Genomic DNA, 19,210 nt, shown 5'->3' on the forward strand with positions numbered 1-19,210 from the left:
CATGTTCGCACACATCAGCAAATGTAGTGGACCTCAGATAGCAACATACTGAAGGGTCACACTGGGCATGCTCACACACTTGAATAAATGAGACAAATGTCAGGCAACAAAACATGGAATGTCAAAACTGGGCATGCTCACACACTTAGGCCATGTCTGAGTACAGCAGTGGGCCACGCATATCTGGCAGTTGCATATGTTAACCCAGGAACCTGTCACTATACAGCAATCCGCCCTGTGCACACAGTTATATGACAACAGACACATCTATAATATAGTGGAACCCTGTCATAATCAAATATGTTCTGCAAATACTGAAGTTCTTCATGGAAACTGGTAAAGAAAAGATGATAAATACCTGCAAACAGTATCAGCAATAAACATTGTGCATCTTGAACATTAGCATAGGTTCAGAGGTCGATACTAGGCTATCTTCCCTAGGGCATGTACAAGCCTAGCCAGAGTGTGTTTGGCATTCGCAGCCCTGTCAGATTATGTGTGAATAGTAGGTCACACAAGATAGCCCATGTACGTTTATGCTAGTGTGCCTCTGTCTAGCAGGGACAAAGAAGATATCCCAGGGGTAAATCTACAATCACCCATACAGTAGTCAAGATGTCTCCAGTAGGTGGTCAGTGGGTGGCTCTGCCTATGTGAAACTGGGATTACATTCTGTAGTGAGTGGAGCCTCTGGGATAAGAATCTGTCCCTCCACAATGTCCTAATAACATCTGTGCTGAGGTATCATCTCTGCAGTGTGTAGCTCCAAGGGAGTTGGATATCCTGAGGTGGAGCATGTCCAGTAATTCTGGTTTGGGTATAGCTGTAAACAACAGGCACACATCATATCTGAGTAGGTGGTAAACGACTGAGTCGAGCTGGAGTTACTGCATCTGAACTATGCAGGGCATCTGTGTGAGTCCCTAGATTTGCTTGGTGAGGACCGTCTGTGGCCAGTACAGTTGCTGCAGGTGTCAGGTAAGGTACACCCCAAATGTGGCATTGTAACCAAGCTTGGATGTGATGAGTATAGAGGCACAAAGACCTCACTCGATCTAGATGTGAAACCAAGTGGGATAAGGTGGCACACATAGAAGGTGTGTCCAACCACTTTGGCAACGTGAATGTTAAAGGCGACAGTACAGACAAGTGATGCCCCCAAACCCCTAACAACTCCTACCGTATGTAATGGAGTACTACCTATGTGGTAATATGTGGGCATGTTGTTACTCCCAAAGGGGATGACTATGCAACTAATGGCATTTAGCTGTAGGCCATGGCTCAAGCACCAATCATCCATCTCTGTGAGACCCTGATTGAGTATGCATGTGGCAGCTGGGGAGTTGATCATGGCACCCAGTTTGCAGTCAAGTGCAAACATGTTCAGCCATATTCCCCCTGTGATAGCCTGTATGTAAGACAAATATATACTGAACAAGAGAGATCCCAGGACCAAGCCGTGTGGGATGCCATGTGTAACTGGTGTATAGTCAGACATGGCACCTGCAATTCTGACCATGTGGGTGCTATCCCTGATCTAGGTATCAATCCATTGTGTGAGATATGTGTCCAAATTGACGCTGATGAACCTATGCATAATGGCCCAGTGGGTTATTGTGTTGAATGGTTTTGCAAGGTTCAGGTAGGCTGTGTCGACAGCTGTCCCTATGTCGATGGACCTGTTAGCCATTTAAAGAATACCTGCAGGTTCAAGAGGCAAGATCTGCCCACAACAATGCTGAAATGAGTAGGACACAGTGTCTGTAGGTTCCCAATGTCTATGTGTAGGAGTCCTACGACAATATGCTCCATAGTTTGCAGAACAGGCTACATAGGCTTATAGGGCAATATTGTCTGTGGTCCTTTGTGGCACCAACTCTGTGGAGCGGGATCACTGTCGCAGTACGCCATTCCTTGGGTACATATCCTGTGGTAACTCCGATATTGAACAGTGATGTAATATGAGGGTTGCATTTGTCATGATGCTCGTGTATGATGCAGGCTGGGACACCATCTGGTCACATTGATACTATGATGTACGCTGTGGGGAGGGCAGCACTCACCTGTTATTGTGTGATGTCAGGGAGGTTATACTCTGTTGGGATGGATAGTTGCTCCTGAGGGGGGATGGGTGGGAGACATCTGCACTGAACCTGTTTGCCAGGATGTAGGCAATGCCAGTGGGTTCAGGGTAGGTTTAGTCAGTATGCAGTAACTCACAGCATATCAGTGAGTGTCCACCCAGGTTCCTGACATAACTCAAGAAGGCCATGTGATAGTCCTACATGTCAGGTGCAATTGTCTGGTAGAAGCGGCCCTTAGAAAAGTCCATGAGTGATTGTAGCTGTCTGCTAGTGCAGATCACAGATGCCTTCCCAGTCTGGGATTGTGCTCTATCATGTAGTAGCATCCTCCTGACATTGTACAGCTTATTAATGGCTGGGGTCTACCAGACAGGTCCCCTGCCATTGTAGTAGTGGGTCTTGTTGTTATTTGGGATAGCACAATCCATGCAGTCCACTAGGTGTCCATAGAATGTGTATATAAAGGATGCAGCAGTATGAGCCATATATGCCACTGTCTCATGATCTCTGAAGGATACCACCTTGCTTTGGTGAAGTGAGATGTTGGCTAATGAGAAGTTCACCAAGATTACCCAGGGTGGGTGTGTGGAGGGTATATGTATGTCCTGTGAGATACATGTATGTTCTGACCTTACCAATGAGGGGTATATCGCTGGTGTGGAACATAGAGTCCCCATGTTGGTGATGAGCAGGTCCAATATGTATTCCCCCTTGTGGTTGTGCTGACTGTTTGTGCCAAAGCATATGAGTCCACAAATTCTAGTGACTGTTGGGTGAGGTTGTCGGGGCTTGAGTAGTATCCCCAGTCAATATTTGTGTATATGAAGTTACAAAATATAATGGTGTCTGTGGAGACCTTCATATTCTCCATAGTTCCCACAAAAGCCGAGTGTGGTTCCTGAGTTTGGGAGTGTGTTCTGTAGCAGGCAACAAACTGAAAGGCAGTATTGCACAATGGTAGTTGCATATGTATGGTCTGTGATGCTTTGTGCAGTGCTACTAACCTGGAGGTGTGTGTATCTGTGATGTATATGGATACTCCCCCTAGTTGTGTTGTCTGTTCCAAGTCTTGTTGTCAGACAGCATGGTATGAAACATAACCTGGTAGTGCTGGTGTGCATAAGTGAGCCTGAACCAGGTGTCTGTCAGTGCACAGATATTGCTCTCCTCCATACTGAGGAGAGCCCTGAGTGGCCACAATATGAGGTTAACACAACTGTTGTTGGGCAGCATTACCCTTAGTTTCATTTAACCTGTAACATCTATGGAGGTGGGTTTGTCTTCTGAGCCCTTCTTAAAAAAGGCACTCTGGTGGTAGCAAGAGCCTTAGCCAGCATACCAAAGTCCAAGGGTGACATGTGCAAGCTGTCCATAGTGAAGCTACGTGGCATGTTGAGCATGTCACCATATGCTGACAGACACTGTATCCCCTATGAATGAAACAAATTTGTGAGCCAACTGTTAAATGTGATATGTGTGTTCGTATACTGTGACATCATAATTGGTGGGTGTAAGATGCTAGACAAGGTCAGGGTCATACTGGCTTGGGCTACATGATCAGAGTGTACCTACATGTATCATGTCATGTGGTCCAGAGTGTAACGTCTGAGGTTACACACACCAGCATGGACAATGATGGTGCCAGTCTTGTACTTGCTTTGGAGTGACCTGACTGCCTATGTTATGCAGCAGATCCTGGCACCCAACAGAGAGCCCAAAGTGACTATACCCTTGTCAGGGCTGGTGAGTGGTACGTCAGTGTATCTGAACATAAGTGTCGCCTATTACAAGCATATTAGGTGTTTTGTTTAGCCCGAAGGGCAGTGACTGTGTGGCACACTGACATTGTGAACTTTGTGATATGTGGGTATTGTAGTGGGGTAGCAGGTGTGTGTGTGTCTGCTTTGGAGGTCTCTGCTGCTTAGGTAGAGTACATTTACAGCAACTGAGTATGTCAATGTGTGCTAATGTGGTTTGAGTGCTGTTGCTAGAGGATATGTGAGACTGATATGTGGTGTGTGTGGTTATCTTCACCACTTGATATATTGATATACTGTGCCAGTCATGGGTCGAGAGAGTTCAGCTCCCTGTATGTCTATATAAGTGCATCTCACACATATATCTGAGTTTGTCGGGAGGAGAAGAGGGTTGTCTATGTACATGAGGCAGATGTGACATTGTGTCAATATCACAATATCCACCAGCTGGACTGAAGAGTACACACAAAACCGACCCCTGGACATGCCAGGATATTATCATGACATACTCTGTAGCCTGATCACAAAGGATCAGTAGGGTGTTAAGCATGTAAAAGAGTATAACAGGGATTAGTGCTCATGTTCATTAGTGTTTTGTAAAGAGGAGCTGAGAAGGAGTCCAGACTGAATCATGACACCTCCTTCAGCTATGTCATAAATATCAATGTACACCCATATATGTCCTGAGTCAGGGCCAGCTATACCTGAATGTCAATGCTGACATCAAGACAGACATACCCATATGTACATACCCATCCCCCACTGACAATAGTTCACATCATCATACCAGGAGATATCACATGTAGAATGGATGAGCAGCTACCCCCACTGCCAAAAGCATGTCAGCAGGTGGAATACATTGATTCCCAATATGTGTCATGCACAATCTACAGAACAAACAGATCATGCACCTGAACAGTCAGCTGAGCTGCACCCCCTACACAGGATGTGGAACCGTTGAATGTGTCACAGCTACATATGACACTCCCCACAAGTGTTGGTGCACAACACACCATGGGAAGTCAAGTCCAGTACACCTATGAGGTCTGATCTGCAAGGTCATGGAGTCCATCATGGTTGCAGTCATAAACAGAGCTATTGGAAGCTGACACACACACACCCCTACCAACTGTGGTATGTTCATGTTTGGATCATGGTTCCCAAACATGCTAGACTGTTTTCAATGAACACATCTACACATGTGTCACATAGACTTTGAATAGCCCTTTACCAACATCATAGACACATGTAGTATCCACAAAATCAAGAAGCTGTGCATAAATATGTGTTGACATATGACGGAATGTCAGTGTGTCCACAGATAGATCACACAAGGTAAGGATACTGAGGTCATGTTCAAGCTGTTGACACCTGCTGACCCACATGGACCATTCCTGGAATGGCATAAAACAAAGTGTATACACATCACCATGTCCAGTCTGATGATGTCACCATCCTATATATACAGCAGGAGAAAGGAAACCAGCCAGTAAAGCAAATAGCGCGCCATGTTAATGCGTCTCTTTCCAGTATCATAACATAGTTTAGTAGGGGCTTGAATCCTGCAAACTGTGTGTGTGTGGGGGGGTGCAGCTTCCTTGGAGAGGTGTTCCCTTTTTGGAGACTGGGAAAACTCAGTAAAGGAGGTACATTACTCTTTGGAAAGTCTGATGATGTCACCATCCTACAAATACTGCAGGAGAAGGGAAACCAGATAGTAAAGCAAATAACATGCTGTGTTAGTGCGTCTCTCTCTCTCTCTAGTATCATAACATAGTTAGGTAGGGGTTTGAATCACACAAGCATTGAGTGTGTGTGTGTGTGTGTGTGTGTGTGTGTGTGTGTGTGTGTGTGCGTGTATATGTGTGCAATTGTCTTTGAAAGGCGTGCTCTTTTTGGAGACTGTGAAAACACACTAAAAGAGGTACATTACTCTTTGGAAAGTCTGATGATGTCACCATCCTACAAATACTGCAGGAGAAGGGAAACCAACCAGTAAAACAAATAGCTTGCCGTGTTACCGCGTCTCTTTCTAGTATCATAACATCGTTAGGGAGGGGTTTGAATCCCGCAAACAGTGAGTGTGTGTGTGTGTGTGTGTGTGTGTGTGTGTGTGTGTGTGTGTGTGGGGTTGGGGGGGTTGTGTGTATGTATGCGATTGTCTTTGAAAGGAGTGCCCATTTTGGAGACTGTGAAAACACACTAAAAGAGGTACATTTCTCCTTGGAAAGTCTGATTATGTCATCATCCTACAAATACTGCAGGAGAAGGGAAACCAGCCAGTAAAGCAAATAGCACGCCATATTAATGTGTCTCTCCCTAGTATCATAACATAGTTAGGTAGGGGTTTGAATCCTGCAAATGCTGACTCTGTGTGTGTCACTGTTGGTCAACGCGGTGTGGGTTTTGCTTTTACTATGGTATGATATAGTATGATGACAACAGTAAGTGCATTGCAGACATCAGGTATCTGCGTGGCAATTATATATGTGTACATGTCCCCTCAATCAGTACATAGGTGTGAAGCCTGCATACTACATGAATACATTTATATCCATTGACAGGTTGTGCCACTAAAAGAGGTGCATTCCTCCTTGGAAAGTCTGATTATGTCACCATCCTACAAATACTGCAGGAGAAGGAAAACCAGCCAGTAAAACAAATAGCACACCATATTAATGTGTCTTTCCCTAGTATCATAACATAGTTAGGTAGGGGTTTGAATCCTGCAAATGCTGACTGTGTGTGTGTCACTGTTGGTCAACGCAGTGTGGGTTTTGCTTTTACTATGGTATGATATAGTATGATGACAACAGTAAGTGCATTGCAGACATCAGGTATCTGCGTGGCAATTATATATGTGTACATGTCCCCTCAATCAGTACATAGATGTGAAGCCTGCATACTACATGAATACATTTATATCCATTGACAGGTTGTGCTGCTGCTTCTCAGATCGTAGGTCACATATGTATGTATGTGACACGGCCGTCCACTGTCGTGTTCTGTGGCCAAGGTCATCTGTGGCACACACACGCCCATGACAGTTACTTAAGAGTAGTGTGAGTGAGGATATATGCCTGGGGTATATGTCAGACATGGTCATACACAACAAAGTCTGCCAAGAATGGACAGTCTTTATAGGTGTATGACTGCCTTGTGGATATGCATTCAGGCCTCTAATGTCTTATGTGATACACCTTGGGACTCCACAATACCTATGGATATGTGGATACCAAGGGACACATGACATAACATGGGTCTGTATGTACACAATGGTACCCGACATACATGTTGAGGGCTACCACCTGTGTGGTACTGACAGGATAGTATGTTTAGTACAGGAGGATGACTATGCCATAGTCAGCATACTGCTATACAGCATTTATCACACAACAGGTATCTGTCTGTATGATACCCTTGTGTAGGATATGTGTCCCACCCAGGGAATTCATTGTAGGCCAATCCATGCATTCTCAGATAAGGATGGACACATCCCTAGTGTGTCTGCATGTACCTAAGGGGGCTATATGACACACAGGTGTGGTCACAGTAATGGGTGGCGGTCATCACCACTGGTTAGTGTTATAGTGTAGCACCGGAAGAATCCAATTGATACTGGGTTCCCTACTACTGTGTGTCATTTGTCAGGACATCATCCAATGATTGCTTATAGTCATGCTGTTGAGGTTGTGTATACTACCAGACCACAAATCATTGACTGATATTAACGGTATCACCCACAGCATAGTGTCAACCCATGTCATACCCACGTCTACCCATGGAAAAATGTAAACGGAAGATCTAGCCACGAATATAGCCCACAAACGACTCTTGAACGCCAAATTAGATCCAAAAATATAAAATATTTAATTCCTTAGACAATACACAAATAAAGATGAGCGCTTTCGCGTAGTGTACCCTACGCTTCATCAGATAACAATGTACAAAAAACAAAACTCTTAAATATAACAATGCGCGGGAAAAAGAAACATTTTAACAAGCAATTAGCACTTATAATATGAACAGCTGAAATTCATTACAAAATGCACAGCACTAACTACAGATAGTTAAATATATAGCAGATACTAAAAACAAACTGAATCACAATGCAAGACAGATAATATAGGTTCATAGGTTCATACTAGGCTATCTGCCCAAGGGCATTTATAAGCCTAGCCCGTAGTTGTGTGGCTTTCACCACCTCTTTAGTTTGAAGAAAACTGTGCCTATTATTTTGCTGTGCCTCTGTCAAGCAGTGACACTGAAGTAATCCCTGGGGTATATCTGCGATCTCCCATCCATTGGTCAAGATTCCTCTTGAACAAGGCCAGCGAGGTGCTCTGCCTCACATGTACCGGGATTTTGTTCCACAGCATAGGGAGTCTCTGGGTGATGAATCTGTCCCTCCAGCACGTTCTATTAATAACCATGTCAAGGTTTAAGTCTCCTGCCCTTGTGGTTCTGAGGGATCTAGATTTTTTGAGGTGAAGCATATTCATCAAATCTGGGTTTGACATGGCCTTATATGTCAGGCACAGGTCACCTCTGAGCAAGCGGTATGCGACTGAATAGAGCTGGAGTTCTTTCAGTCTGGCAGCATAAGACATATTTTTGAGACCCTTTATCCTTTTGGTGAGGAACTTTTGGGGCCTTTCCAGCTGCTGCAGGTGTCGGGTCAGATACATTCCGAATGGGGCATTGTACTCAATCATAGGTCTAATGAGTGATGAGTACAGGGGGACAATGACCTCCCTAGATCTAGATGTGAATCCTTTCATGATCAGGTGGGCAATGTAGAAGGTTTTCCTAACTACTTTGTAAACATGAGTGTCAAACGAAAGGTTACTGTCAACCTGGGTCCCCAGATCCCTGATGACATCTTCTGTGCTCAGTGGATTGCCACCTATATGGTAGCTAGGGGTAACCTTGTTTTTCCCGAAGGGTATGACTATGCATTTCTTGGCGTTTAACTTTAGGCCATGGCTCTGGCACCAGTTATACGTTTCTGTGAGGCCCTTCTGAAGGATATCTGTGTCAGATGTGTTTTCGACTATGGCGCCCAGTTTGCAGTCATCTGCAAACTTTGTCAGCCATAACCCTCCTGTGTTTGCTTGTACTTCAGAAAAGTAGATGCCGAACAAGAGTGGTCCCAGGACTGAGCCCTGTGGGACACCACTTGTGACAGGCTTTGAATCTGACATGGCGCCAGCAACTCTGACCCTGTGGGTTCTGTCACTTAGCCAGTTTGCAACCCATCTTGTGATGTATGGGTTTACATTTAAGCCGATGAGTTTTTCAATGATACCTGAGTGGGGTATTGTGTCTAAGGCCTTTGCCAGGTCGAGGTAGGCTGTATGGACTGCCTTGCCCTCATCAATGGCCTTGGTGACTGTTTCGAAAAAGTCAACCAAGTTTAAGAGGCATGATCTGCCTTTGACAAAGCCAAACTGGGATGGATCCAAAGTCTGCAAGTTCCCTATGTCTTTATTTATGAGTTCCATTATGATCCTCTCCATGGCTTTGCAGATAAGGCTTGTCAAGCTAATGGTTTATATGGTTCACTACATGCTACACTATAACACTAACCAGTGGTGATGACCGCCACCCATTACTGTGACCACACCTGTGTGTCATATAGCCCCCTTAGGTACATGCAGACACACTAGGGATGTGTCCATCCTTATCTGAGAATTGGTTCTTCTCAAAATCAGATAAACTGGATATATGCACGATAAAACTAACCATGTGGTGCAGACTCAATAATGAATATTGAGAACTGTATATTGCAACAAGCAAATCTTACTTTTATTATATCTGCAAGTCAAATCCCAATGGAAAAGATCTAATATATAATGTCAATACTATACTAAAACATTGATATATTCAACAAACAAATCTCACTCTAATGGCATCAATAAAAAAACAAAAGAAAAATGAATCCATATATAAATAATAAAACCTAAGACTAAAAAACTGAAAAATTACTGTACCCTAGAGTAATCATTTAGCTAACAAATATAAACCATATTAAAAACTCCTATGTTCAAGAACCGGTTTAATAGATACACAGTTGTTTAAACCTGGGGGTAAATACGCTCTAAGTTTCAAAATCCATTTCAGCTCCACAGAAGCTAGCTCATTGTCAGAATCCCCACCTCTTAGGCTTTGTCCCACCACTTGTAGAGCCCTAAAGCTAAAGGTGTGAGAGGTATATTCTATTACATGTTTAGCCAATGTGTTAGTCTCATTGCCTTTACGTATATCGTATAGGTGATTATAAATTCTATCTTGTAATCTCCTTTTAGTCAAGCCCACATAAAAGGCTTGACATGCCATGCAATTGTCAAGATAAATGAGGTTTCTCGTATTACAAGTTGCATGAAACTTAGGAATAAATTTAAAATTAATCAAAGGGTGCTGATATACTTGAGTACTAGTAATGAAACTACATCTATTACAATGATTACAGGCCAAAGTACCTGGAGTCAGAGACGTGGAAATGACAGGAAGATTCAAATTAATACGATCATTGCATAGAATTTGTTTAAGATTTTCACAGTTCTTATATAAAAACCTAGGTCTACTGCCTACTAATTGTCTAGTATTAGGGTCCATAATAAGGACATTCCAATTTCTAAAAATCACTTCTTGTATATTCTTGATGTCACTGGTATATTTAATGATGTATTTAACAGTGTTATCAACATTGTATGAACCATATAAACCATTATAATTGCTATGTCTCCCAGATTTACTAACTACTAGATCACTCTCAGTGTCAGAAGAATCAGAATGACCCAGAACCCTATGCCTAATGTCTCTCACCATGTTAGGATCATAGCCCCTATCTATAAAGAGGGATTCCATAAAATCAGCCTCTATTAGTAGGGACTGCCGCTCTCTACAGAGTCTCAAGATTCTCACAAATTGGCTTTTGACAATGCCATAAAATGTGTATCTAGGATGCATACTGTCAAAAGTAAGGATTGTGTTCTTCCATACCGGTTTCCTATATAAAGAGGAAACAATAGATCCACAATCAGTTAACTTCAGAGACACATCTAAGAAATGTATCTCTGTTCGCGAGACGTCTTTCGTGAACCTAAGAAAGGAAGTGGTCATTTCTAAGTATAACAGAAACTGGTCAAAGTCCTGTTGGGAGCCTTCCCAGACAATAAGGATATTGTCCACAAAACGTTTATACAGCTTAACAAACCTAAACATTTCATGGTCAAATAGGTTTTCTCCCAATGAAAAACAACCAAATTTGCGTAGGTATTGGCGCAGGGGGTGCCCATGGCAACCCCCCCCCCACTGTTGTAGATAAAGCTTATCTCCAAACAGGAAGACATTGTTATATAGTTCAAGTTCAAGTAGTTGACATATCAAAATTTTCCTGTCATTACTAAAAGATGTCTCACTAACTAATAGTTCTCTAACTGATTGTATACCTACGTCATTCAGTATAGATGTAAACAAATTCTTTACATCCAAAGTAATGAGCAGATATTCATGCTCAACAACGTCAAGTGTTAAAGTACTTAAGCTCTCCAATAAATGGTAGGTGTCTTTCAGAATAGAGGGGAACTGATCAACAACAGGTCTCAATAAATATTCGAGAAAAATGGAGACATTAGAGGTTATCCATCTCTCACCTGAAACAATTGGTCTCATAGGTATGGGGAAGGTACCCTTATGTATCTTGGGTAGCCCCTTAATGATGGGCGTTACTGGATGTTTTATTAAGAAATACTCAAAAATCTCTGAACTGATCTGTCTGCACATTAGCAGATCATACAAGGTATCTTGTACATTACGTATAATATTTTCAACCTCACTTTGATCAATTTCTGTATAAGTAGCATGATCAGAAAGCATTGTCAACATATAAGTTTCATAATCTAATGTATTTAGTAATACTACTCCCCCTCCTTTATCAGCAGGTTTTATGGTTACATCATTGTTATATTTAAGGTCATAAAGAGACTTAGACTCCCGCTGTGTTAAGTTGCAATATCTTCCCTTCTTACTTTTATTGGAAAAAAGAACATAAAAATCCCCCTCACATAATTTAAGAAAACAGTCAATATGGGGAGGCATAGCTGGTATGAAACAACTACTACATTTAAACTGAGACAATTGCAAACTAGTATCTAACAAACCAGGTTTATCTAAAAAGAATAGCTTTAAAGAGACCTGGCGACAAAAAAGTCTCAGGTCTTTGAGAGCTTCACTAAGGACTCCCGAATTGGCAGGAATAAAATTAAGTCCTCTATTTAACAGACTAATGTGTGAAGTGTCCAACCTAAAATCAGAAAAATTGAACACCAAATTAGTCAATGCCTTGTCTTTCTGGTTTGGCCGAACCTCTCTCCTGAAAATTTTCTTTTCCATGGGCCTCTGCTGTTGGACCGTCCTCTGGTCTGCTGTGTAAATTTCCTTTGATAGGGCAAAAAAGAAGGATTGCCAGGATGAGCTACTTTAGGTATCGCTCCGGTAGCAGAGACAACATGGTTGCCAAAAAAAGCTTGTTGGTTAGGTGGAGGTGTGTCTGTAACTGGACGATGAGCATTGTTACAAACACCTGATGACAATTCCAACAAGGATTCACTGTTCCCAGGTTGAGAAGGTGTAATGGATGTTGGCAGAACAGGTAACGGGGGAACACCAGAAACTCTGTTAGCATTAGATGCGGATGTTATTGCATTGTTGAAAGAACTAGACTCATGATTGGAGACAGAGTCATGAGTATTGTGAGATCTGGGCCAAACAAACACTTGGCCCCGAGAAAAATCATTATGGTCTCTCATAAGCTTGCGTTGCTTGGTGAGTTTTAGCCTATCACTGAAAGCATTAACCTGTATGCAAACATTACGTAGCCTACTCAGGCAAAAATCAGAAAGAAAGCGTTCAGTCAAATCTTTGTACATGGTGTCAACCTTGTTCCGCAAATCATTCTCCAAAGGCGAAAAATACTGTAAAAGTAACTTAACATAACTAAAACCTAGTTCAGTATTTAAGTCCTGCCATTGTTTCAGGAGGACCGGGTGGGGCATCCCTATACGTAGGCATGCAGAACACCCGCATGCCTCTGGGAGCCACCCAAAAGTGCAAACAAGCCTCCAAGTGCAACCTTTGCCAAGCATAATGTTGCAACTGGTACAAGTCATCTTCAAAGGTTTTCAACAACATAGTAAACTCAGTTAAATTCTCACCGGTGTTATGATGAGGTAAGGCGCCATTACTATTTACAAAATCCAGAGACAATAAAGGGTTGGAATCTTGATGTAATATCCCATTCCATAAAACAGCAGTGTCCCTCGGCTCCGGACAATGAGTTGTTGTAGTAGCAGCAGGTTCAATCGTGTGCAGGAAGTTGCAACAAAACCAAAAGAAAATTACTCAAAAGTGAATACAACTGCACCGCTAAGTAGATCTCCCATCAAAAACAAAATACAAAATGGAAAAATGTAAACGGAAGATCTAGCCACGAATATAGCCCACAAATGACTCTTGAATGCCAAATTAGATCCAAAAATATAAAATATTTAATTCCTTAGACAATACACAAATAAAGATGAGCACGTCTACCCATGTTATTACATAACTGTCGTAGAATGCATACTGGCCATTGAAATATGCAATGAGATGTTAACAATGTGTATGACAGGGTATGCCACACGTCCCATGTGTCCACTATGCACGTACATCCAGACAGTGTGCACCCACCATGTTCACAGATGTACACTTGCTAATCTGTACTGCACACATCACACACGTACTGTCCACTCACTAACACATGCTGGCAACACATCACACATCAGCCAAGTGGCACATGGGTGGATAATACATACACAGACCTAACAGTGGTGTAAACAATGCTACATTGACAATCAGAGCTTTGATGCATCATGTCTGCTCAGATATACCTACAAGGATGTAGTTACACTTCCTTGTTGACAACTTGCTATTATTGCTACACTGCTATAGTGTCACCCTCTGCATCAGCACCATGTTAGCCTGTCCCTCCATCAATAATGCAGATGACAGGAGGCGGCACAGGTATCATCATATGCACAGGGCGTTTTATTGTTTGCCAGAGCCTGACATTGACCCATCCAATCGACATGTGTGTGTGTGTGTGTGTGTGTGTGTGTGTGTGTGTGTGTGTGTGTGTGTGTGTGAGACAACAGTACAGCATGGGCCAATGTTGATGTAATGTGTGTGTGTGTGTGTGTGTGTGTGTGTGTGTGTGTGTGTATGTGTGAGCCCTAGTTGTTTGGTTAATGTGTGTGTGTGTGTGTCTGCATGCACACAGTTCCACCATGTGGCTGCCATATACGGTAGTTTGTGGGACAGCCACAGACTGTACCTGCTTGGCTGTACAGATCACTGTCTCCGGCCATGGACACAGTACCTGTGCCTGGCAGGGGTGTTACGGACAGTATCAGGTATCAACCCTGACTGGGTACTGTCATCAGAGGCAGAGGTATGACAACTGGACCCATGTCCCTGCTGGGACTGGCCAGAGCCACGTGCACATGGTCTACTGGGACAGACAATAGACAAGCCAGCCCCAGCATTGCTGGGGCTGGTACTGCCACTACAGGAGCGGCTGTGAACTGTGGTAACTCCGCAACCACTGCCAGCTGTTGCTGTTGCTGGCATGCGTCCGTGCCGACGTTGCAACCATCCTGCATGGTCCTGGCTCGAAGAAGACGTTGTGGAGGGCATTTATTGTCTCCCGCCAATGTCTATCAATGACCTCTGTGTACATCCGGATGGCACCAGCAAGGTCACGGATGCTGTCATTGATAGTGGAGTAATGTGTCCTCTGCACCCTAAGTCCCTGCCTGGTGTAACATTCCATACATGCCTGAGCCTGCATTACAGCCCCGAACATAGTGGTCATTGTAAGACCTGTGAGGGCACACCTGCCAGGGGCAATACATCCAGTGGTGCTCCCCCGAGAACCCCTGGACCTCTGCCTATGTGGTATCATTCTGGGTCTACGCCTATGGCTGCTGTGAGGGGATGCAAGTGCCATGTGTACCACACTCTCCTGGTCAATGCCAACTGTATGCTGTCTCTCCCTATGGCCATTGGTGGTGAAGGATGTAATGGCAGTATGAGTGTATGCATAGATGGGGTTGAACGCTGTGTACTGTCGATTGGCGGACCAATGACAGACCCTGTCAAATCTCCCTGTGCCAAAATACATGTGTCATCATAACCACTATCCGTAGCAGTGGCTTCAGGTCGCCTGCTGCTTTCTCCAACCCCTACTTCAGCACCTGTGAGAGGAAGACAGGAAACACATGTTATGGTCTGCACATGCACACATGCACACATGCACATATGAACACATGCACACATGCACACATGAACACATGCACGCATGTACACATGCACACATGCACACATGCACACATGAACACATGCACACCAAAACACATACACACATGCACACAGGAACACATGCACACAGGATCACAGGAACACATGCACACTCCTCACTACAGCAGATACACACACACAACAGAAATCCAAATCATACTCAATACTGGTTGAAGGTGGGTGACAGTATCACAAGGCAAACAGTCACGTCACATGTGTCAGCATGCAGAATAAGTGTTGATCAAGTCCATGCAGTGTGAGTGTAGACAGCCATAGTTAATGACAGTGTGCATGGCTGTGGTGCATGTGTGTACATGTTCATTGATTGCCTACACCCTGGAACACAATGTGTACAGGGACACAACATTTCTGTGCAAGTATTATAAGCTCTGCAATGTCCTGTGCACCATCACACACAGGTATACATACCATGGTCGCATGTGTTATCTGTGTGTCAAACGGATTTCCATGTCTGATTGCAGTGTCTGTGTCTGTAGCAGATAATTGTGATTACAGGTGTAGCACATGCATGCTATGTACACACATGGGATGAGTGGTGCATGTATACGTGATGGGATACCAATCCTGGACATGGCTAGCAGATAATTGTGGTTACAGGTGTAGCACATGCATGCTATGTACACACATGGGATGAGTGGTGCATGTATACGTGATGGGATACCAATCCTGGACATGGCCATTGTAACAGTATGGGGTGTAGTACCATTAGCCATCATCATCATGCATCATGTGATCACTCAAGGCCACTAAAGTGTGCTAGACCACCGCCTAGCATGCTGTACCTGAACCGCAGTGCTGTGGCTAAGTTCACAATTACACAGCCACGTTGCACAAGGGTGTGTGAGGTGCCCAATAGGGAGCATTGCTTAACATGACTGTGTTCTGTGTTGAGGAGTGTTGCACAGCCCCATGCTAGACCCCTACCCCTCAGGTATATTATGTGTGGTGTGTGGATGACATGTGGGATACTGAATTGTGACCTGGCAGCAGGTGTCCGGTTACACTATGTGTAGCATGTTGAGGTGTACTGCGTATGACAAGCATGTTATGTTGTGTACATGTGTGTCAACTATGCCTATCCAATGTGCAGTACAGTGTTGCCACATTTGTGTCTGATGCTCTGTGCATTGCATGTGATTGAGGCAGCTACTGACATTACTGAGATGTTTCACGTCTCACAGCAAACATGCACAGCATGCATTATGCGTAGGTGTGTTATGTGTACATGGCCTACACCTCATCTATGACATGCACAGTTCAATAACAAGTTTAGCACACTCACCAGCATGTAACGTCTGCCCTGCTGTCACACCAGAGGGACCTGCAAGAATATGACACAGTTTGTCAGTGGCCACAACTGTGGCATTGCTACTGTGAGTGCGCTAAACTACAGTAGAACAACAGGCATAGGTGCACAGATACTATTCAAATTATCAGTATTGCACACAATACGCAGCACAACTGCTAAACACAGTACACATCTCACACATGCATAATCTAACAATACAGGTAGCAGTAGTCTACAGCTAGGGCATGTTACCTGCATGCTCCATGTCACCATGTTGGGTGGCTCCGGCCTCCATGACGATACATGTGTGATGTTGTTGCTGCTGTAGGCCAGGAGCCACCACATTTAGCAGCAGTTCCTCCACTCTGGTGAGGAGGGGGGGGTGCATGGCCACCCCACCACCTGTGGCAAGCTGTTGTCTGTGGATATCAGACGCATGCTGCCGGACATGTCTAATTAAATCACTGCAGTGATGGCGTACCTGCTCATATGTCCAGTTATGCATGCCTATGTCATTTACCCAACGAACAAGTTCTTGCCACAGTGCAGTACACTCCTGCTGGTGCTGGCTGGCCATGAAAAACAGCAGGGTATAGTGCTGAACCAGGCTGTGGTGGATTTCCTGTTCCTATGCGGCTGTGTAGCAGGGATTCCTGTGAAGAGCCATAAGCCTGGAAGACAAGTAAACAATATGTGTGAGCAAGTCATGTGGCACACTTAACATTATATAGTACAGATATCAGTTAACTGCCATATATAGCATCTGTTCATCTGTCAGAGGATACACACATTCAATACCACATATAAGTGCTCAGCCCAAAACTGGCTGACAGTGCCTGCCACACTCCATATGACACAACAGTATACACCAGTACTCGGCTCACTGTTTGGGATCCAATGCACAGCCTTGACAGGGGGGTACATATCAAGCTAATGCATGCAGAAATATGTCATCCATTGTAATGAATGTGAAGTACAGTTACAGTATAACCAGTAACCCACTCTAGTCGTTGATGCCATACCCCTACCTAACATATGTGCACAGTTGTTAATATAGCAGGCATACTGCTGTAACAGAGTATACATGTTGCTAGGTACACACTCAAACCCTGCATCACACATGTGATTGCGGACATGGGAAAGGCATCATTACACGCACATCAGATATTCATACAACACACAAATGTATGCTGACACAGATGAGCATTTCCTATGTACCTTACAGTACTGTGTGCCCCTACTTACAGATACCTATGCCTGAGGAATGTAATCTGTGCAGACTACAGGAAACACACAAGACAGCATTACCAGGGAATGTGAACATACACCATACTGTGCTGTTTAGGCCTACAGGTGGTACAACAGTTCAAACGTTGGCTGGATTCACCAGCAGTACCACTTACTGAGCATACATGTATTGCTTCAGCCTATGATGGGACACCACAGTCGTAGACAAGGAACTACGTCACAACATATACCATCCTACTATGTCTGCATCCCAATAACTGACACATCTTTCTCTGGCCTCACACTTAGGACACAAACGACCATGACAGAAACAACCTCACACTTAGCTATCATACCGCTACACACCTTGCACACATTCACTGTCAGACTCATTCCTCCTCACATAGCAGGTATTGCACTGTGTACATGTCTGTGTGCATTGTGTCATAAGTAGGTAATACGGTATTGTCCCTGGGGCCTACAGCAGCCTAGCCATATGCTACCCTGGCCTTTGACACACATGTAATTAGATTTCACTTCCTCCTGTCAACCGGATATACAGAGGTGATTCCCAGGGCATGTTACCTATCCCCCAGACAATCATCAGGGGTATGTCTGACATCTGCTACTGAGGAGCCTTGTTTGTTCATGCTGGGTGGTTTACTCCAGAGTATGGCATATTTGCCAATAGGAGCCTATCCCTGCAGCATGTGCTGTTTAGTGAGGTTTCGTGGATTAGGGACCTAGGCCGTGTAGCCCGGTGGGATTGTGAGGTGTTGACATGGTGGTTGTCTGACTGCTATGGGTGTGGCATACCTCTGTATGTTCGGCAGAGGTAACCTCTGGGTGGCCTGTATGCAATGCACTGTAGCTTTGGTTATGTGAGTCAGTCTGCATAAGGTATGTGTTTCGGGCAGTATTACCCTTTGTGAGGTATGTCTGTGGCCTTTCCACTTGCTGTAGTTGTCATGTGAGGTACATACCACATGGGGCATTGTGATGAGTACAGGGGAACACTGACCTATATTTCCATGCATGACACATAATTTGTGATGACACGTACAACGTAGACAGATTACAAGACTAGTGTGGCACTGTGAATATAAAAGGGGAAGCTACTGTCCACCTGTGTCCCATTTTCCCATCTGACACCTGCAGTGTTAGTCAGGCAACCACCTATCTGGTAGTTAATGCATAAAGTGTTTTGGAATGGGGTATGGCACTGCAGTATCAACACTGCTGTTCAGTCCATGCCTTGTTCAACAGGCACCTGTTGCAATACATCTGACACTGTGTCTCCCTCTCTCACTAAATACATATCTATATATATATATATATATATATATATATATATATATATATATATATATATATATATATATATATATATATATATATATATATATATATATATATATATATATATATATAGT

The sequence above is a fragment of the Protopterus annectens genome, chromosome 12.part0 (assembly GCF_019279795.1).
Source record: "Protopterus annectens isolate FY-2018-M chromosome 12.part0, PAN1.0, whole genome shotgun sequence".
NCBI lineage: Eukaryota > Metazoa > Chordata > Ceratodontiformes > Protopteridae > Protopterus > Protopterus annectens.